General features: G+C 43.4%; 1 non-coding gene across 1 annotated transcript; it reads left to right on the top strand.

Annotated features, from left to right (window-relative positions):
• The first annotated feature begins 544 nt into the window (after nt 1-544).
• trnar-ucu (transfer RNA arginine (anticodon UCU)) lies at nt 545-636 on the top strand. The gene is given in 2 exon segments: nt 545-581; nt 601-636. It is a non-coding gene; the product is annotated as a tRNA-Arg (tRNA).
• Nucleotides 637-23,400: the final 22,764 nt, after the last annotated feature.

Here is a 23,400-nt window from a genome sequence, read left to right as displayed (position 1 = left end):
GCTGTTGATTTTGTTCAGACATTTTTGGTTTAATTCAGGGAACTTTGCTTGTCCGTTGTAATCGCCAGACTGCTGGAAGCGTCTGATTGCAGGAGGAGATGTTCACAGGAGTTGACAAGAATGGCAAGGCAGACGCTGTGGTTGGGGATATTTATCTAAGCGCCGAGAAGGCTGATTGAGTAACTGATTAACGTGCACATTTTATGAAGAGGATAGATATGTATGACAGGGATAAGCCTGTATTGGGAAGGAAAAGAGTGACATAAATGAAAGACAGGAGACAAGATGTTTTGAGGAGATTTTGGGAGAATGCATTCACCAATAGAGTGTTTCTTATCTGGAAATCATTATCTGAACATGTGGTAAAGCTAAGTGTCATGCGAACTTTTCAGCAGTCTGTAGCCAAACACTTGAAGAGCCAGAGCACACGTGGATAAGGAACAGGTACTGGAAACTGTGACGAGGACAGACAGATGCGAGATGGGAGTCCTCAACGCAATGGGTCAAAGGTAAACTTGTGTGCTTAAAAAGCGCCTGTTGGCACGGCTCTGTGGCGCAATGGAAAGCGCGTTGGACTTCTTTGTTTTTTCTCTGGTTGTTATTCAAAGGTCGTGGGTTCGAGTCCCATCAGAGTCGAGTTTTAGTTTATGGTTTGGAAGGTGGTCAGACCACACTCGGCTGATTATCTGCAAAACCAACAGTGTTCGTGCAGAAACCAAATGTCTCGAAACGGAACATGTTCCTCTCACAGGTTTCCATTTTCGATGTCTATTTATGATAGAGTAGGCAACACGATGATGTAGATAGGCTGGAAAAAACACAAAAGTGTTGTGTCAGCCATTATGATATCGGATCAGGGAGCAGGGCAAGATCAGTGTTTAGAATGGGCTCCTTTGTGTCTGTGTCATTTCTGGCCCAAGTGTTTAAACAATCACAATAAGGATAACATGAATTAAAGGCCATTTGATATTTTGGTCTCACCTCCATTTCGATTCCCTCCCAGCTGGAAGAGACAGCTCTTGTTTCAGCTTTAGATCAGATAGCGGAGGATTCTCACAAGTTCTCCTTCAGGCTGAATATTCTTCCACATAGTTTTCCAAGTGGACACATGGAGCAAGCAATTTCATGGTTGCTGGGGATTCAGGGGCAGATTTTCACTATGCTGGGCTCGAATTCTGGCCAAGGTAATGAACGTTAATTTCTGACATTTTGAATCTTACTCTGGATTCTTGCGACTTTACTAATTAAACTGAATTTCAATTTGCCCTTGCATAACATTATTCAATCTTCACTGTTTATGAAAACCATGCTACGTGCTCGTGGGTGCAGTATGCTGAATATTATTGTCGTTGTGTGCAGTGTGGGTCGGTGTGTCGTATGAACATGCCAAAGGAAGTTGGTGAAATATCAGTGAATCGAATTCTCTGACGAATTGAAGCCGATGGAAGGAAAATCCCAGTACAGTGGCGACATGACATTTCCTGTGATCAACGCAGGAAACCATGGTAAACATACGCAGCATTCAATAAAACTGATTTTCACCACATTTTACTATGCCATATTTTAACTACATTTCAGGGACATTACTGTAATCTCTAAGCTCTCACATTCTACAGGAAGACCATTAAAATGGCCGACCATCCATTACTAATGTTCTGAATTCACACGCACACATATATATGTGCATATTTTGCGCATGCATATATGTGTGTGTGCATATATATTTAAAATTGCAAAAGAACATTGAGTAAAACAGCATTTATTCGAAAAAAAATATTATTTTGTGGAGTGTTCTGTCCTTGGGGACTACCTCAGTTACTTAAGACCAGCCATAAATACTCCCTGAGTGAATATCCATCACTCAAAAGAGATGCAGAGGTGACTATTGAAAAAATACATTTTTCATACCACTGAACCTGCGCTGTGTTAAATTCTGGAAAGGATGTTGAGCTCGTTTCATACTATTAAATTGCTGGAAGCTCGCACAGGCCATTAAAACAATCCACAAAGTATTAGATTTCTCTCATTGGACATTTTGAATGCTATCGGAAAAACTGGAATCGAAATGATAACGATGTTTTTAAGTATTGCTATGAAGATTGTAGAATTCCAAGAGGAATATTTTTCGTGTCTTGTCACTGGATATTTTTGAGGGAGATGAGTGAGCAGCAAATGGACTCACTCCCTTCTCTGTGATTGCTGCCAAATTTTCCAATGCAACAGATTAAAGAAATAAGGTGCGTTACATCGGCAGGTCAGTTCCAACTCACGATAGTATAGTTTCATTTTGATTGTCGCCATCATCTAAAGTATAAGCTGAGTTGGGAGATCAAGATCCTGACTGTATGCTGAGACATTGCGAGAAATAATTCCACACTTTTCGAATCACTTTCTCTCATAAACCAGTAATGCAGCGGACTGAGCTACTCGGCTTCCCTTTCATGCTGAGCTGACACAACAGCTCAGTTTTTTTTTACAATTTCTAGAAGTTCACGTGGAACAAACTGCTAAACCTTTCCTCACAATCAGCTCATTTTATACTTCGTCGTACGCAGTTGCAGGTGTTATGAGGTTTATTTCTAATTAACGTTAACCAATTAGAGAGTGTGCACATAACGCGTACCCATCCTGGCCGCCCAGACTCCCTGTCACGGTGTAATTCATTCCTTGTGTGCCTGCACGCGTCTTCACAAATATTTTAGAATCAGCTTCTGAACAATTTTTCCTGCGAAAAAGTAATGGCTTTCGAATTCCAAAGCTGTCAAAGGAAAAAAGAAAACGTGCTCCAACCTTCACTTTATCATTCGTCACTGGTTTTGAAGTTCCATAGTCGAGATATAGATACATCCAAATGAGGGAATTTCCCTCCAGTTTCCTCTCACCAAATTCACATCGCATGGAAACCTTCCATATGGACATAACTCAGTTTTACCTGGTGTCACACCACATGATCCATTCGTCTTTTCCATTACCCATGAAACCCCGCATTGTCTTTTCAAACGGCATTACCCCTCAATACATTGATGGCTTCCTTTCCATTTTATTGTTTCCACGTAAACGCTGTCCATTCTTCCTGACGTCTTTTCATTCCAGTCATCTCAATCCATGTATTTTATTATCTCTTTATATTCTAGTATAGTCCACGCTGAGAAAGGATGTTGGGTCCAATGCAACACATTAAAGCCCGCTATAATGCTGTATACTGCCATTACCAATGTAGGGAAAATAGGAGCTAGTTCAGTCAAAAGTGAATCTGTTGGTTGTCGCATAATGGATCAATCCCTGACTGGGAAGTGACTGTTTTTTCCCTACTTTTCTCTCCTGTCAGAACATTTGCTAAAGCAACACAATAATTTGAAGTTTGAATCAGTGGCGAGGCATTTTCTCCTGTCACGTCGTCGATGATGCCTTCCAGCTCATCTCATCCACTTCCCTCAACCCCACTCCCAAAACCCATCCCTCCAAATATGACGAGGACAGAACTTCCTTTTTCATCACTTTAAAATCTCGCAGCCTCTGTAGGCATCATGTCTCCGGTATTTCCGTCAGCTGCAAATGAACCCCAACAATTAAGATGTGCTTCCCTCCACACCCCGATCCATTTTCTATAAAGATCATTCCCTCTTCCACTCACTTACAAAGTGCACGCTACCACCAAACCACCCTCCCCTCCCAGCACCTTCTCATTCCAACACGGGATTTGCAAAACATCCACCCACAACTCTGTCAAAGGCCCAAAATGACCCTTGCATGTCCATCAGAATTTTACCTGTATTTCCACGCATGTCATTTCCTGTATCAATTGCTCCCTTTGCAGTCTCCTCGACATAGAGGAGATCGGATGCCTAATTACAGACAGCTTCGGAAAACATCTCCGGGACACCCGTACCAAACAACGCCACTGGCCCCTGGCTGAACAGTCAACTCTCCCTCCCACACAGCCAAGTTTATTCAGGTCCAGGGCTTCCGCCGCTCTCATGAACTATCCTATCTGTCCATCTTCCATCCCACCTATCTGCTCCAGCCTGCGCTGCGACCTATCATCATTATCCCCACCTCCATTAAACTATCACAATCTCAGCTACCTTGTCCCAGCCCCACCCGCTCCCATTTGTCTCTCTACCCGCTCGGTTCACAAGCCTCTTTCCTGATGAAGGCTCGTGTCCAAAACGTCGGTTGTCCTGCTCATTCGTTGCTGCTTGCCCTGCTGCGCTTTTCCAGCATCACTCTTCCAACTCAGTGGTGAGGCACTGCATTTTGAGTTGGGATTGAAGTCAGAGGCCTCAGTTTTGCAATTATTCAATTGTAAGAAATGTCTGCTCCAACAGGACTGTATGTGAGACAATTCAGGACATTGTTTGACCTGGAGGGAACAGGGAGGTGATCGTGTTCATATCCACATGCTGACCTGCTCGTTCTCTGTGGTGGAAGTTGTGTGCATGAAATATTCTGACAAAATTCTGGTCAAATTCTTAGTGTCAAAAATCCCTTACCTTCAGACAGATTCTAGACTCTTTTGAAAGACGGTTTCCCACACTCATTTTTGAATAACATCAATTTCGCAGGATATTAGTAGGGGAACATTTATAAATCAACCTCTCCACCATAATCTGATGAAGCTGCGCAGTTTATCCCAAATACAACTTGATCAGATTTCGAACATTTATGGAAAAAGCTCTGGTTACAGTGTGAGATACGTCGTTCATTTATTGTGTGTGTGGAACAGGTCTTTCATCACCTGTCATCAGACTTACACACCTCAATTGCAGTCATAGTGAGGAATGACTGTGGAAATGCAGGGATTCATTTCCCTGTCTGAGCTGAATTCCCATGGACGCAATGATACCAGGAACAAGTCATTCACCTGCTCAGAGTGTGGGAAGGGATTCACTCTGTCTCTGACCTGCTGCGATATCTGCTCGTTCAAAATGATGAGAAACGATTTAAATGGCTGAACTGCGGAAAATGCTTTAAACCGTCCAGCGATTGGAGATCTGAACACCATACTCATACGAATGAGAAACATTTTATTTCTCCGGACTTTGGAAAATGTTATCAGACCTCTATGTGCTTCATCTCTGAGAAATATACTCACATAAATAAGAATCCATTAAGATATATAGACACCTGACGTCTGACCCACGTGCTCACCCGGAATAGAGACCTCTCCAATTCCAAATCTGTGTGACCGTGCTGTAAAGTCCGAGCGATCGGATGGCTCATCACCTTTCTCGCAATATTAACAGATCTTTCTAAATGCCATGACTGCGGGAAGTGCTGCACAAGTTCCTGAATACTTACGTGTGATCAACGTGTTCACACTGAGCAAAGACATTAATCATTATAAACGTTCCTGGGGACAGTTCGTCATGAACGTCATCACTTTGTGGAGAGACCTATCAAATATGTAGCCTGTGGGATGTTTTCTCTCTAGTCTCTGTAGAACTGATTTCCCATTGATATTTTCGTAGTGTGAGAGACGTTACAAGTGTATTTATTCCAGGAATAGGTTCAAGCGATCATCTCAACTCTCAGTACACCATCTGGTTTGCAGTTGGCAGCAAGCATTTACCCGCTCCATGTGAGCAAAACAGTTAGGCCACTCATCGACCCTGCTGAGAGAATAGAGGATCCCACTGAGGGAAGGAATTCACTCACTCATCGACCCTACTTAGATAGCGTAGACTTTACAAATCTCAACAGCAATTGGACGTTGTTGTTATTCACATTCAGGTCTGAAATTAAAGTTGGAATATTCTAGATAACAATCAAACAAATCAGCTTTGTGTTAAACACGGTATCAAAGGTCATTGGAAGGATGGGAGTACAGAGTACGTGAACCATCAGCACAGATTGTCAGGAAGAAATCACGTCTGACAAATATATTAGAATGCATTGAGTAGGTAATGAGCAAGTTAGATGAAGTCAAGCCTGTGGAGGTAACCAGCTTGAATTTCCCCAGGCATATGTCAAGGTGCAGTACGGCAAACTGCTAAATAAGAGACCATGGATTGAGGCTTGGCTAACTGGCAGAAGGCAGACAGTTGGGTAAAGGGGTCTTCTGTAGGATGGCAGCCCGTGACTAGTGGAGTTCAGCAGGAGTCAGTGTTGGCAACACAGCTATTCACATTGTTTATGAAGGATCCAGTCAAAGGAACTGAGGGTGTTGTTGCTCCATTTGAAGAAGACACAATGATAGGTGGAAGGCCAGATCTTATTGATGAAGCGGGCATGCTGCAGAATGACTTGAACGGATGGAGTGCTTTGAAAAAATAGTTGCAGTTGCGATACTTTGTGGAAAATTGTGAGGTCGTATGTTTGGTGGTAAGAGTAGAGGCATAGACAATTTTCTGAAAGCAGAAAGAATTCAAAGTTCAATTTTCTCTTATGTTTAACATGCAGTTTCAGTTGGTGTTTAGGAAGGCAAATACAATGCAGGCGTTCAGTTGAAGCGAATCGGAAAGCATGGGCAGAGGTTTACACCTCAGTCAATAGGATGCTCTGGACAGATGCATTTGGAACATTAGGAGCAGGTATAGGCCACATATCTAAGTGATGATATGTTTTGAGTGGTGGATAGGAGGTTTATAATGGCTGACTCAGTGGTGAGTACTAATGTCTTGCGGCCTCAGAGATGCTGGTTCAACATCTACTTTGGACGACTGTGTATGTGGAGTCTGCACATTCCTCCCCAGAGTAAAGATGTGTGGCTGACGTTTTTTGGTCATGGGAAATGCAGAATTGTGTAGAGGTGTGAGTTTGGGTATGATTCCCTTCGCAGGATTAGTGGGGGCTTCTTGGTCTGAATGGCCGGGTTCCACATTGTAGGTATTCCATTAGAACAACGTTGATTGCTGAGATTTACGCCTTGTCATAAGAATTTTTTTTTTTAAAAAAGGTGACCGCTTCCACATAAATACATGGTTTCAAGTGAATCTCTTGAACGATATAAGGAGTGGAGGGGCATTCTTAAGGAGGACATTATAAAGGTCAATCGAGGATATGAGATGTCATCAGAACATAAAGTTAAGTATAGTCTAAAGAGAATCTACAAGTAATTACGAACTTGAGACCAAATAGGACCACTTTGAGATGAAAGTGCTCACGTTTGTCTTGAACCTCAGGAGATGGAGAGAGATATAATGTTCACTTCGCGTCAGTTTACACCATGGAGAAGGAAACAACTGGTATAACTAAATATTGATGTTTTGAAAGTAGTTCACATTGAAAAGGGGAAGGGGTGGACGACTTGGAAAATATAAAGTTGGATATTTCTCTGGGATCTGATCTCCTGTATACCGGAAACCTGTGGAAAGTTAGGGAAAGAAATATTTGGGCCTTTCGTAGAAATATTTTTATCATCTGTTATGACGAGTGGGGCGTCGAATGGCTAATGTGCCTTTGTTTAGAAAGGATTTCGTGGAGAAGGTTGGGAGCGATAGACGTTTGTGTCTGGTTATGGTCGTGGATAAGTTGTTTGGTGCAATTCTGAACGATAGGATTTATATGAATGTTTAGGTACAAGGAATGAATCGGGATAATCAGCATGGTTTTGAACAAAATTGACTTTTTGAGAGCGTAACCAAAAAGATCACTGAGGACAAAGTGACAGACTTTGCTCACTTGGACTTTAATAAAAGCTTTTACACGGTTCCACATGGTTGACTAATTCATAAATTTAGATCGCATGGAGTTAAATGTAAGTTTTCCACTTAGATATAAAATTAGTTTAATAGCAGGATGCTGAGAACGGTGGTGCGGGGTCGTTTTAAGACTGGAGGACTGTTACCAAAGGTGTCCCATTGGCTGAGCGCACATTCACTTATTTCACATTTAAATGAATGATTTATGTGGCAAGATAGAAGTAAGTTTGCAAAATTGGTAGTAGAAGGTTCTGAAGCGATCTTCTCGTCAGGTCAGTTTCTCTCTGGCCTCGAGTTTACAAAGCGTGTGGGAGAGAAGTGGAGAAGGGCCATTCGTCCATCGTGAAGCGCACAATATCAGGCATCCATCTATCTTCGTCCCGGTTTGCAGCAATGAGATTCTCCCTGTGATCTTAAATGACATAACAATGGTACTGATGGTTGACCTGGTCACACTGTTGTAACCCCTTTGGGGAACGTATTCTCATGTTCACTTCCAGAGTCAGTCACATAGGCACATTCCCCAATAGTGACAGAGTCCTCACGATTCTCCCCACTCCATGTGCTTTATGTCTGCAAGTTTCTCCGGAGAAAGGCAGCTTTAAGTGGAATACAAGGCACTTCGCAGAAAATGTGCATCATTGCGGTGAGCCGTGATATGAAGTGGATACTGAGCTGAAATAGTCCAACACGCTTCTCATGTGTAACTTTCAATAACACAAATCCCACCAAAACAAACCCTCTGGCTCCTGGAAAATGACAGGATAGCGCCCAGCAGACATTCCTCACGAAAAACAACGGACCCACGGCAAAATCTAAACACTTTCACGTCTCGTCTTGTTCTATGTCTGTCCCTGTCACACCTTCAGTTTCCCCTGAACGTCCAGTCCCAATATCAATGAGCTGTTTGATATAAACACAGGCGCATCGAGAAAGTAATCTTTATTTCAAAAGCAGAGCCAGGGAATGTAAGTTGCAAGGGCTTGCTCTCGGCTGGGTAATGAGACACCACGGTCTCATCATCCTGATTATCATATAGACTGATTCCACAAATATGCACCGTAACAGTTATTACCAATCGAAATGTCCCAATGAATACCGTGACTGTCAGAAATATCAGGGGAGAGTAGCTTCGACCCCTTCCTCACCGAGGGACATTTTGTAAAGAATGTCCTATTACTTCACAAACTGACCACCTCGCAGTTGGCCATGGAAGTGTCTAGCACAAAAATGACCTTTGGCCCACTAAGTCTGCACCAGTCCCCTGAACTGTTCTTACCTCATTTGGCGTCACTTTGTTCAGAGGGGCAAACCTATTCAGTAATGGAAGTGTACAACTAAATGGGTCTTACCTGCTTTGGAGTTTTCTGCATTTTCCATCCTGAGAGGCGGTTGGTTGCAGATTCCTAACGTTCCTTATCTGAGCTATCTGCATTTCACCTAATCCTGCGATTTGAATTTCAAACAAGAAAGCAGAGAACAAACACTCTTCAAGTTCACTCTCGGCTCTCAATCACAGTCAGCAAAATACTTAACTGCATGAGGAATCCACGGTGGATTGAATGCCCATCGCCTCAACCATTTGGCCACATCTGCAGAAGCGCGCTACTAAACTTGTTTCAAGTTCTCCCTCCCTGTGGAGCTGAGGGACAGGCAATCATTGTTCGGTTTGATTGAATTCAATCACCACAGTTTCGACAGGGTTAAATGTCAGGACATGTTTGGACTGTGTAATCAATGTCGATTGTTGAAATGGTCATTCAGTTAAAAAGAAAGGGAGAGATTGCAGGAGAAACTAAACAAATCTGGCAGCATCTGGGGAGAGACAAACAGAGACAACGATTCGGAGCTTCTCCAGGAGTTTCTCAGAACTCTATTTTCTCTCACAGGTAATGTCATACCTGCCGAGTTCCTTGAGCAGTTTCCGTTTTTGTTTGAGATTCCGAGTGTCCACAACCCTCAACAATACAGAAACGCATTTGTGGTTCTTCACTGGATTTGGTTTCCGTTTGGGTACATATTACTGACCCTATTAAAAACCCGAAAGTGCACGGCAAAGGAGTCGGATGGATAAGAACAGCGGCCGCTCCATGCGTGGGTACACCCTCTCGGTTAACAGCCAAACGAGAGGACTAATTGCTCCATAGAGGCTGGGGAGTCCCTTGTAGGAGGCCCCTTGCAGGATCTCTTAAAGCAAACTGTCAGTGAATTCAAGCTTTTTCCTGCCCTTCACATAATGAAAATTGTCTTCAATTTGTTTGACGTTTCCAAAATTAATCCTGGAGCATTCATTGTGGACAATGGGAACAGTTTGATCTCACACTTTGGAGACACGTGCAAGTCACCGGGAACCAGCTTTCCTAAAACTGGAACCTTCTCCCTTCGAGCCTTATGAGGAATACTTTTCTGACCTCAGTAAAAACCCTGAACTGTGTGGACAAAAAAAAACAGGTTGTGTGAGAACAGCTGTCGCTCTGTTCCTGGCTCGTGGGAGAACAGCAACCTGTCAGTGAAGAGCCGAACGCACTGACTAACATCGTCACAGAGACTGATGAGCCAACGGCATCACTGATCCGCAATGCAAGCTGCAGCCTGCTCCTCCCATATTGACAATCGTCCTTAATTAGTATGACTTTTCCGAAATAAATCCTGGGCAATTCAAGGTGAAGACATGGTAATAGTCTGATCCCACCCTTTATACACACACGCAAGACACCGGAAATCAGTTATCCTCCTCCTGGGATCGTCTCACTCCCAGCCTTTCAGTGTCCTATCTGTTCCCGCGTTTTCTAATTGCCCCGGAGATGAGATGAGATTTAACATCCTGACGTGCAGGAACGTGAATCCATCAAGTCAAAGCACCGGCCTCCGAAAGAATGGAAAATTTTCTAAACTGTCTCTGACCAGTCGGCCATTTCACCCTTCATTTTCCTCTGAATCCGCGTCCAAAGGAATATCGAAAGATTCACAAAGCTCGAGGCTGGGATTTCTGTTTTGCTTGTTGACAGTTTTCCCACTAGACAAGTGGCAACATGTTCCCAGAATCTTTCCACAATCCTCTGCTTTGCACCATGTAGAGAGACAAATAAACCTCCTTTTCTGGAGAGATTCACGACTCGGGGAACGTTTTGTTTGGAGCAAAGAAGATTAATGGGAGATTTATTGTGGACGTTTATAATGATGTGGGAGAAAGAGGTGTGGATGGGCGAGTAAATGGTCAGGAGGAACTGCTGCCTCTTAAGAGGGCAATTGACCAGCGGACGAGGAGTGAAGACGTTTAATGGAAAAACACAACTTGTTTCAAATAAACTCAGTGAAACCTATATATATCCCATCCGTTTTTTTTATCATCTGTTGATAGAGAGACAGAGATAACGTTTTGAGTCAGATCCGTTTCGGGTTCCGAACGCAAGTTTCCTGTATGTCAAGAAATGAACAGACCTGAGAACATATCGAGTTGTTGAGACGGTTTTTCAGGAGTTGCAGAGATAACTCATCCAACAAGAAATCGTTTAAAATCAACTGTGAGGGGAACATACTCGGCATTGATGAGAGATAGAATGGATATGAGGATCCATTTTCATGAGTAGAGAGATTAATAATATGGCAATGGTCGAGTAATAAAGATGCACTTTTAACGCGCCTTTCAGCTCCACTACAATTACAGGCACTGAAGCACCTGTGAAGCAGATGTGTCATTGTAAATAATAATGTGCCAATCAGGGCAGTTTGTTCAAACAGAGGTCAAAAAAGAAAACTCAGAACTGGTTCTGGAGACGCCAGTGAGATTATCTTTTACTTTAAAAGATTTTCTGCTCTACTTAATATCCAGAATAGTGAAGGACTGGAGATCCCAATCTCAGGGGAAGGGGTTGCACATTTCAGAAATGAATGAAGAGGATGTTCTCACATTCAGAGGGTAGCAAGTATGTAGAAGTATTTACAGCAGGGGCCTTTCAAGACTGGGTATATTCAAGGTTTCAATTATCTCTCTGTTATAAGCATGGAGCAAGTGGCAGTGTGAAATGTGTCCAAATTTGCTGACAATACACACGCGTGGGAGCGCATGTTATGATGAGATCGTGGCAATTTGCATAGGCATATGGATAGATTGGGTGAGTGGGGAAAAACTTGTCAGATGCAGTTTCATGTCCGGATTATGAGGTCATGCACTTTGGTCGGAAGAGTCAAAAGACAAGGAACTGTTAAAATCCAGAGAAAGGAGAAGAAACGTGTGACATAGAGGAATCTTACACATGGCACAAACAAAGTTTAGTATCATATTATTTCCCTGACAAAAAGGATGGCTTCCTTTCCGATTGCGAACAACGAAAGAGATGGTTTTCCAGGAAAGATAAAAATAAGTGAAACTAATAGCCGCATCGAAAATTTAGAGAAGACTTGGATCGTTCCAATGGACGACGTTGATGTTTATGGCTCTGTAACATTTCATTACAATGGGGCTGGGTGTGGGAAATAGGGGAGCTGGGGAGTGGAAGTCAGATTACCCATGATTACTCTCATCCTTCATCTGTCTTCGTCATTTTGTACGTTTTATTTCGCATTCTGGTTCCTGTGAGTGCCCTTGTAAACTGTACCCGCTGATGACTTATTTCCCTGGTTGTTCTTCATCACGACCCGAAAGAATTCAACATTCGTTTCTCCTGAATCTCGGTAATCTCTGATCAAATATCACCAGAACCTCGATATTTTCCGCGTCTGTCTGCCTTCTTGCAATATTAATTGAGCCATCACTGTGTTACTGTTGTACAAATCAAGAACAAATCAAACAGCATCAATAGCATCTAGGTTCCAAACGCAGATAACTGCAGCCGCTCCCCAGAGTACTGCCAACTGCGCGATCACGAAAGCACACATTGAGCAGCCAGGAAACTCAAAACAACAGAAACACTCTTGGGCTGCGGCCCTGGTTGTATTTCTCAATCAGCAATCGAATTTTACATTGGTGATATCAACACAAGGAATTAAATAATGCTACAGACGGAGGAGAAAGTGAGGTCTGTAGATACTGGAGATCAGAGTCAAGAGTGTGGTGCTGGAAAACACAGCAGGTCAGGCCGCATCCGAGGAGTAGCAGAATCGACGTTTTGGCCGAATGCCTGATGAAGTATTCATGTCAGAACCATCCATTCTCCTGCTTCTTGAATGCTGCCCAATCTGCCGTACTTTTTCAGCAACGCACTCTCCATTGCTGCAGACTGTCACACAATCCGAGCTTTCAGCCACGGAATCAGCGACACTCAGTGTCATGAGTCAACCTACTGCAGACATCTAGCAGTGGTGTTTCGTGTCAAGTTGATCTTCAAGAATGCGGATCGTGAGTTATAATGTTTCCTGCGGTCACTACAGGCAACATTGTTTGTCCAAATTTGTCCTGCCTTTGATGGGTATTGGGTCCATTTTTTGGTGAGTTGTTGTCAAATATTGTCTTTCGGTTTCTGTCTCAAACATCCGAGTGGCCAGAGGAGTCTGGCTGTACGTGCTGAGACATACTTTTACCTATAATGTGGAGAGATTGGTTTGTTGGGTAATGGCATGTCCTCCTGGCATTGGTTTTGACAATGAATCTCTGGTAATATCTATTGTTGCAAAATATTTCTGGAGGATCCACTAAACAACACAACCCGCTGTCCCGAGTAGCAATGCACAGCGATGACGTGGACAACAGATTCGACTGGGACCACACAAAGTAATAGGGCCAGCTAAACAGAGGGCAGCCAGAGAATTTCTAGAATGACGAGACTCATGCAATGACTCCATCAAAAAAACATATTGATCTGGACCCAACATACTGGGGCATGCAAAAAACGACAAGTATTAGCAACTGAAAGCAGTCGGAAATAAATGAAACCAATTCGAAACGCTGCAGGACAGCAGCGCTTCACAGGAGTTTCATCTGCCTTGAGGATCACCGAGAAAGGGAAGGAAACGGCTGAAAACCAACTTCTCAAAACCACCCAACATCCCCACACCATCTGCACCCTTCACCGGAACTGCAGATCTTTACCCAAACCTTGAAACCCTGAAACAGTCAGAGCCGCCCCAGCGGGAAAATGAACCCTGGCCTCTCACGTGACAACTGAGGTTACCAAACGCCACACGGTGGATGTCAGAGCTAACTGAGCCTGCAAGCGACTTGTGCATGTTCTTGTCAATAACACCTGCTTGATTAACCTCATCTCATTTTACATCATTTAACGTTGTATGGCTTAAGCATTACAAATTCACAGTTAAGTATCTCTGGAGATTATCAGAATTTCTGCCGCTCTGACATATACAGACAGTGATGTCCAGATTCCAACCACTCCCTAGCTGATAAAGTTTTTTTAATGTAGAGCTACTCGAACATTTATGACTCTTATCTTAAATCTATGCTTGATTGATCCATTCATCATCGAGAAATATTTCGTTCAGTGTACCCAATCCATGCCCCTCCTTATTTCCTACATCTCAATACTGTCTCCTCTCAATCTCTCCTGCTCGCACAAAACCAAGGCCAGTCTGTCTAAACTCTTTCATAGCTGAAGTTCTTCAATCCAGACAATATATTGGCAGATCACTTCCGCACCGTTTCCACAACTGTTATATCGCTTCCTTTATGTGAATTGCAGCATTGTACATAACACTCTAGCGAGAGACGAATAAAGACTTGAAATAAATGTGGGGAATTCACAAACATTAGTCTTTTCCAATAAAGTCTCTTTTCTTCGATACTGTTCTGTGTCTTTTTCCTGAATCCAGTGCTCAAATGAACTCTGGTCCATGCAAATCAAACACTTTACATGAGGATTGATAACCCAACCACATTATCTGATTGCATTAAGTGGCTTAAAGTTCCTCATCATGGTATTGGGGCAAGTTCACCCAACAAGAGAACAGCAGCAACACTAACTTAACGGTGTCAATGTGAAAGTGAATGTTAGTTTGTGCAATGCCCCAGTGGCATGGGAGGAGGGATGGAAATGAAGAATAGTAATTGGGAAAGGGAGAAACTTCTCCGATATTGGGTGCAGATAAAGTTTGAAGCAAAAATATCATCACCTTCGAGAGCATTTTAACCTTAAATTGATTGTTTCCTTTCTGCGTTTGTTTTGCAAGGGTTATGTGGAGTAACATGGAACAAATGCGCATTACTGATACTCGGATTTGAATGAAGGTTGCTGCGGCCACAATGCAGAGGACGCGCCACTATACGATCACATGAATAAATAACCAACAGTAAAAGCAATAAATGCAATGTCTGAGGTTGGCGAGGAATAGCACCACATGCACAAGAGGATAACATACTGAGATTGGGTTGTATCGTCATCTTCGATGTCCTCAGTGGCTGTGGAGATTCCATCATTGAGAATGTTGAAGACTGAGTTTGATAGATTTCAAGAAATGATTAAATGTACAGGCGTAGCACACAAATAGTTGAAATGTAAGTTTCAATAACAACGAAGTTTCGCATCGTTACTTTACCAGTGCCTCGAGACAAGGTAGCAACTAAGGTTGCACACTTCAATCACACCGGTTTCCAGGTCTGGAATCAGAGAAATTTAGTGACGCAATGGCGAAGATCCGATCGGAAATTGAGAATGGAATGAACGCGTGAATGTCTACTCTTTCTGCCAGTGACCAAGTCCGTGAGCATGCAGTCCTTCTATGAAGGCAGAGAGGCACGTGAAACGCCCAGGCTGGGAGCTCCAAACTCGGCCGGCGCAACTTCTGTTGACATGGAATAGGGAGCTGTGGGAGACGAGGCTCGGCGATCTAACCTCATCTGGATACACTTTAATTGATATGGCGCAGGAAACTTTGGGTTGATGGAACGTATCCTAAGCGATTTTAATCTGAACTGAAATAGTTTTTGGTAGCATACATTTTTGTGGATTGAGGGAGGATTTGACCCAGGGAATTGTCACAATTATAAATAAACATTTTGCAAAGACTGAACTCGTCTAGGAGTATCTGTGCATTGTGAAATGGGCGAAATATCAGTGCAGTCTGACATTTCTCATATTCTGACTCTGCAGTCGGTCAATTTTCTGGAAGGAATTTTAAAAATCTTTTATGTGTTATTCAACTCCCTGCTAGCTTGTTCTGGTCTGGTCATTGATGTAACATAAACAACCGAAAATTAATATGATGTTGGGATTCGGTTCGAGGTTCTCTCGAACTACGGAATAACAACAGGAGAGCAGAGGTGAAATTTTTCAGAACAGCAGTGATCAAATTGAATGAATGGGCAGGCAGAGGGTGAAAGGAAGCTTCATGGGGATAAATGCCTTTTCTTTGCCAATGAAACTACCCGCGTCACAAAGTGTCTCACCTGGACTGACAGGAATGGAGTTTATAAGTCCTTCTCCATAGAGTGAGGCGGGGATAATGTAAACACAGCAAGCTCCAAAAAAAAACAGAAATATTTGTTCTTTTCTGAACCTCAGTCCCGGACTGTCTGAGATGACCTTTGGAAAATTATTTTGCACCATGTCAGAAGAGGAGTTACAGATTTGACCACGGAAACCAATTACATATCAAGATAAAATCATACCACTTTATTCGGTACATCCCCCCTTTTGACACATGGTCCTCACTGTGTGTTAATTGGCATGGAATGGGAATAATGATCGCGGTAGACAGGGTTTACCAATGGGGCCACACCACACCCATTACCTCATTCTGCACCCTGCCATTGTCTATTCACGCTTGTCGTTCGGCATGGCCTGCGACTCGATCTCCCATTAGTCTGCTTTAGATTACAAATATTTGACATACATATGTCAACTGATCACTTGGCGGCTGTTGGGCTGCCGTCCTTCCCGCTGAGTTTGCATTCGCATTGCCTTGAGAAATGGAATCGTACTTTTTCGTGTGGGCTTCACATTTACAGACAGTGAATGATTTAGGCGGTGGGACCTCTTCCAGGAGGTCGAAACTCAGGCAACGGTGTATTTTGGGCTTTGCAGAGTAGGTCAAGAAGCCCCTGGGTTTCCACAGAGTTCCACAATTATGTACAACCCCGTATGCATATCTGCTGTTGGTGTAAATATTCACTATCCTTCACTCAGCTAATTTACATGCCTCAGTCAAGGCAATCAGCTCCGCTGCTTGAGCTGACAGATGACAAGGGAGTGATTCCGTTTTGACTACCTCATGCGTACTTACGACAGCATACCAAACACAATTCTGGCCTGTCCGTTTGCACCTGAATGCTGACCCATTCACAAAAAAACGCCATATCCTGATTCTGAGTTTGTGAATCCTGCACGTCTGGTCTTGGGCTGCAAATTTTATTAGTTACAGCGACACAGTCATGTGAGTCTCCGTCTCCTTCTGTGGGGAGAAGGCTAGCAGCATTACCGACGTTACATCTCGTTATTGTAATGTTAGGCATCTCCAATAGCACAGTATTGTTTCTGAGCCAACGTGCTGCCGACATGTGTGCTGTGTTTTGCTCGGAAACCAGTAAGGATGCATGTGGGACCAGGAGGGTTAATTATCCAAAGCCGACTGTGTCCCTGGACGCTACTACAAACTTATTCAGCTGCAGCCACGGCTCGCAGGCATATAGGCAATCCTGCCGCTACGGGGTCGAAGTTAAGCCAAAATGTAAGCTACCTGCCTCAATTTTCCCACATTATCCTGCATCAGCACAGATGTCATGCATCGACCGTTTGTACAAAAGGCTTGTTTGGATTCGGAATCCTCAGTGTAGGTATGGTTTGGAGCGCCATTTTCAATTCAACTGCTCCGGTCTCTGGTACTGCAACTCTTAGCCATCGGAAATTTCATTTAGGGGGGCCTCAAGGGTTGTGTAATGTGGGATAAAAATTCTACAGTAGGAGCACATGACCAAAAAGAATAGCAATTGTTTCTTCGTGTGAGGCTTTGGAATTTGCTGGATCGCTTGAACTCTCTCTTGACCAATGGACTTCCCTTGTTCAGACAAGAAGTGACCTAAGAACTTCACCTGTTGTTGCACAAATTGAAATTTTGCGAAACTAGCTTTGTGCCCATTCCTGGCTAGATGGCAGAGCAACGCAAGCGTATCTTTCTCACATTGTTCCTCTGTTGGTGCTGCTATTAAGCATTCGTCTACATAGTGCAGAAGCGCTGACCCCGGGGTTAAAACAAGAATCTCCAGACTCCAGCATCGAGCCTCATTAATTATGGTGGGGACTCACAGTAATCTTGACAAAGTCGCGTGAATGTACACGATTTGCCTTTGAGTGGAAAAGTGAACCAGAAGTGACTTTCTGGGTGTACCAGTACACTAAAGAAGACATTTGCTAAATCCATAGCAGAGAACCATTTACTGTCCGGTGGAATTTGAGCTAATATAGTACAAGGGTTAGGAACATTTGCGGCGGGCGGAACAAGAGCATAATTGACTACCTGCAGGTCTTGAACAAAGCTCGTTTCCCTGAATCACCTGGAATGTTTGCCTTTTTGACCAGAACAGTGGGGGCTCTCACCGGTGATTATCCACAGGGAATTATCACTCAAGCCTTAAGGAGGGATGCAAAGTCGTATCCTTTGACAGCCTCCGGTTTTAACGAGTCTTGTGTTCTGCAAGAACGATACTCAGACTTCGGAGGAATTCTTATGGGGTTCACAGCTTCGTATGAACCCCACATCACGTTTGCCTTTTGCCCAGCACTCAGTCGAGACCCTTCTTCATCTTGGGTCCGAGACATCTACCATAGCTAATCGCCAGGCGACCCTCTTGGCGGGGGTTACCTGGACTGCTCTATCTGCCTGAGTTAGCCAATTTAGTTTCTTCATATCTGTCCTTATATCTGCATTGAATCAGATACACACATCGCCGCTGAAGACACAATCTTTCGTTTCTTTGTGCCTGCAGTACCCATCGTCTCAAATCCTGCCACCTCTCGCTGGATGCCTTCGCCAATGGTACGTGAGGAAAGGTGCCTTACACATCAAAAGGATAGGGTCTACTTGCCGTCACAGATACTCTGGATAAGTTTACACTGACTGCACAACTGTGATCATTCCAATAAACTTCGCACAATACTAACTGATCTGGTTTAACCAATCTCCTCAAACAATCCTTCTCATATGATTTGTAAGGGCCATCACGGTGTATGTGTGCTGTGCAGTGCAGCATAACCCCAGCAAGAAAATCTGAGTTAATGGAATTAACATGGTCACTTGATTGCTGGGCGAGTGAATCGCTTCCTAAACGTTTGGTTCTCTGGCTTAATCGCCACTCATAGACATGCATCGGGGTCGTGAATCGTAATTTACAGCTTGAGCTGGTAAATCTTCTTTTCGTATTACCTGCAAGCCTCTCAGGGTACTGCACAACCCGACCCCAATCTCACAATTTGATTGCAAGCCACCTGATTTAAAGGACAGATTTTCGACAATAGTAATGAGAATTGGAATGTTTCACCATTACTGGGTCCGCACAATAGTAGTGTGGTTAAGCTCTCTCGTATCACGACTCCTGATGCATCCACTGAGTCGACTCTCTCAACTGTGTTGATTTAAGGACTGACTATGTTGCTCCTGTATCTACCAAAAAGGTAACTAGCTCACCTTCCACAAATAATACATTTTCCCTTCATAGTAGAATTCGCTTCTTCTTATCAAAACCTCAAGTTCAGGGGCCTCAAACATTCGAGTTACTTTCCAGATACGGAGTTTTTTTTCTCATTCCTTGACTGTTGATATGGTAGTTTACTGGCCTTGTAAATCTGCTATTATTTCGGCTTAACTTCACATTTTTGTTCAGTCTGTCTGCAACACTTGCCTCTGCAAGGTTAGGTACTTACTTATTTGTTTCCCTGTGCTTTTATTGGTTTCAAAATAAATGTTGGTTTTCCATTACAATGGACATCACATTATTTTACAGATCGCGGCAACAGCCAGGGCCGAAGTGCCTGTACTGCATTGTAACGTTCTATGTTGTAAGTTACATTTCCTGCTGGTTTCCGATATCTCTCCTTACTGTGGAAGCTTCTCGTCACATCTTCCAGAGATTTGTCTGCACTTCATTTAATCGAGGCAACTGTATTTCCTGCTCAGAATGTAACCTTTCTCCAATGGAGAGAGGAAAATGGTGTCGGTGACAAAACTGAGATCACTTACGTTCTGTCCAGAATCAACAAATCTATCCCGATCTTCCAGTCTCATGTACTTCAACATTACAAAGTGTTCCCACGTTTCTGGGTCTCTGCCTGTATTTCCGATGAAGGGCTGATGCCCGAAACGTCAATTTTACTGCTCCTCGGATGCTGCCTGAACTGCGGTGTTTTCCAGCCCCACTCTAATCGAGACACTGTGTTCCAAGGCAATCATTTCAGTTTCTGGTCTGCTGCTGTGCTCTTCAAGACACAACACAAGCTGGAAGACCGGCAACTAATTTTCTACCAACAGACCATGCAAACATTAGGACCCAACCTCGAGTTCAATCATTTTAGAAACCGTCCGCCCTCTTCCACATTCTTCGTGCACCCGCCCTTCCCATCAGTTCCGAAGACGGATCATTGGACTCGAAACGTTCTTTCCTTTCTCATCAGAGATGGACAAGACCTGCTGATTTTGTTCAGACCTTTTGGCTTTTCTTCTGAGAACTTTGCTTTTCCGTTGTAATCGCCAGACTGCTGGAAGCGTCTGATTGCAGGAGGAGAATTTCGCTGGAGATGAAAAGAAAGGCAATGGCTTGATCACTCCCATTGTGAAGGTAGACGAGCTAGGCTGGGGATGTTTATCTAAGCGCAGAGAAGTCTGAATGAGAAACCGATTAACGTGCTCATTTTCTGAAGAGGATAGATATGTGTGACAGGGATAAGCCTGTATTGGGAAGGAACAGAGTGACAGAAATGAAAGACAGGAGACAAGGATTAGATTTAGGAAAAATGCTTTCACCTATAGAGTATTGATTATCTGGAAATCATTATCTGAACATGTGGTAAAGCTAAGTATCATGAGAACGTTTCAGCAGTCTGTAACCGAACACTTGATGAGCCAGAGGACTAGTGGAGAAGGACCAGGTACTGGAAAGTGTGACGAGGACAGACAGGCACGAGATAGGTGTCCTGAACGCAATGCGTCAAAGGCAAACTTGTGTGCTTAAAGCTTCTTGCATGCGCGGCACTGTGGCGCCATGGAAAGCACGTTAGACTTCTACATTTCTCTGCAAGCTGCTATGCAAAGGTTGTGGGTTCGACTCCCATCAGAGTCGAGTTTTAATTTATGTATTGCAAAGTGGTCAGACCAGACTCGGCTGCTCATCTGCAAAACCAGTAATATTCGTGCATAAACCCAACTGTTTCGAAACGGAACATTTTCCTCTCACAGATTTACATTTTCGATGTCTATGTATGGGAGAGATCGATAAATATCTGTTAGCCACTAGGCAACAGGATGCTGTGGATGGGCTGGAAAAAGACTTAACATTGTTGTGTCAGCCATGATGATATCGAATGACGTGGCGGGGCAGGATCGGTGTTAAGAATGGCCTCCTTCTGCTCCTTTGTGTCTGTGCTATTTCTGTCCCGAGTTTTTAAATAATCACAATGAGGACAATATGAATTAAACACCAAGTAATATTTTGGTCTCACCTCCACCTCGCTTCCCTCCCAGCTGGAATAGACAGCTCTTGTTTCAGCTTTAGATCAGACAGCGGAGGATTCTCACAAGTTCTCCTTCAGGCTGAATATTCTTCGACATAGGTTTCCATGTGGACAGATGGAGCAAGCAATTGCATGGTTGCTGGGGATTCAGGGGCAGATTTCCCCTTTGCTGGGCTGGAATTCTGGCCAAGGTAATGAACGTGATTTTCTGACATTTTGAATCTTACTCTGGATTCTTGCGACTTTACTAATTAAACTGAATTTCAATTTGCCTTTGCATAACATTATTCAATCTTCACTGTTAATAAAAACCATGCCACGTGCTCGTGGATGTAGTATGCTGAACATTGTTGATGTTGTGTGCAGTGTGAGTGGATGTGTCATATGAACATGCCAAAGGAAGTTAGTGAAATGTCAGTGAATAGAGTTCTCTGACGAATTGAAGCCGATAGAAGGAAAATCCCAGTACAGTGGCGACATAACATTTCCTGTGATCAACGCGGGAAGCCACAGAAAACGTACGCAGTATTCAATAAAATCGATTTTCACCACATTTATCTGTGCCATTTTCCTGAAGTTGATGCTTAATAATCGATTATCTATTATCAGTATAACCTCCTCTGCACTATGTTTCATTTCAGGTCCACAGAAAAAAAATGAGTAATTGGGTTGAGGGTCCCAGTGGTAAGATCAGGAGACGTTCGTCATCATTAGACTACAGATCCAGCTGTGTAATTAGTTAGCTTGCTGTACTTGAATGACAGAATGGCAGTACATGAGCTGCCAAAGTTGCGCATTGGATTCTCGCCAGGTGTTTGTTTTACTGATAGTGAACAGAGATGATGGCAACTTCAAGCTGAAGAACAGTTCAAACACGGAATATTACACCGCAATAAAGTGCTTTTGGCACCAATGTTCCACCGACCTGTGATGCCAATCTGAAGTCCATCTGACCAGCATTTTGGCATTATAAACCGTAAGTTTATCCAATGATCATTTACTTGCCCTGAAGGTTGGTGAGTCTACGACTGTTGAAGGCAAGGCGTTCTGCACCTTTACTACTCTCTGAGAAAGGAATCGACCTCGGCATCTATCACACTCACATTACATCGATGTGCCATTTTTCCAACCATCACCATTGAAGAAAAAGGCCTTCACTGTCTACCTTAAAGCAACCTGACTGACTGTGTGGAGTTTGCACGTTCTCCCCGTGTCTGCGTGGGTTTCCTCCGGGGGCACCGGTTTCCTCCCACAGTCCAAAGATGTGCAAGTCAGGTGAATTGGCCATGCTAAATTGCCCGTAGTGTTAGGTAAAGGGGTAAATGTAGCGGTATGGGTGGGTTACGCTTTGGCGGGTCGGTGTGGACTTGTTGGGCCGAAGGGCCTGTTTCCACACTGTTAATAATCTAATCTAATCTAAAGTAATCTAATCTAATCTAAAAAAACCTCTGATCATCTTTTATGTCTCTATTAATTCACGTCTCAAAATTCTTATCTCAATCAAAAACAGCCTCAAGTCCCTCAGCCTTTCCTCGTAAGACCTTCCCTTCACAGAAGGCAATATCCTAGGTAATCTCGTCTGCACCCTTTACAATGCTTTCACATCCATCCTATAATGTGGCGACCAGAACCGCACGCAACTCCACAAGTTTGGCCATACCAGACAAATTTCTGCAGCTGCAAAGGGATCGTTTGGAATTGAAACTCAATTCCTCTCCCAATAAAAACGAACACACTGTGCTCATTGCAAACAAATCCATCAACGTGTGTGTTAACTTTCATAGTTTTATATACATGGACGCCGAGATCGCTCTGCTCATCTAAACTTCCAAGAATATTACAATTAGCCCAGAACTTTTTATTCTTGTTGCTCATTCTAAAGTAAATCACCTCACACTTTTCCACAATAACCTCCATATGCCACCGCTGAGCCCCGATCTGCAGATTATTCATGTCCGTCTGTAACCTGCAGCAGACTTCGGCACTGTTGACAACTCCATCGACTTAGTGTGTTCTGCGAATTTACTCATCCATCATCCCATGCTCGAACCCAGGTAATTTATAAAGGTGACAAACAGCAGTGGACCCAAAAAAGGAACCTTGTGGTACACCATGAGTAACCGATCTCCAGGATGAATATTTTCCATTAA

The sequence above is a fragment of the Chiloscyllium plagiosum genome, unplaced genomic scaffold (assembly GCF_037043375.1).
Source record: "Chiloscyllium plagiosum isolate Xiang-an unplaced genomic scaffold, Cpla_swu_hap1 HiC_scaffold_46, whole genome shotgun sequence".
NCBI classification, from domain to species: Eukaryota; Metazoa; Chordata; class Chondrichthyes; order Orectolobiformes; family Hemiscylliidae; genus Chiloscyllium; species Chiloscyllium plagiosum.
This window is presented reverse-complemented; position numbering and strand designations above follow the sequence as displayed.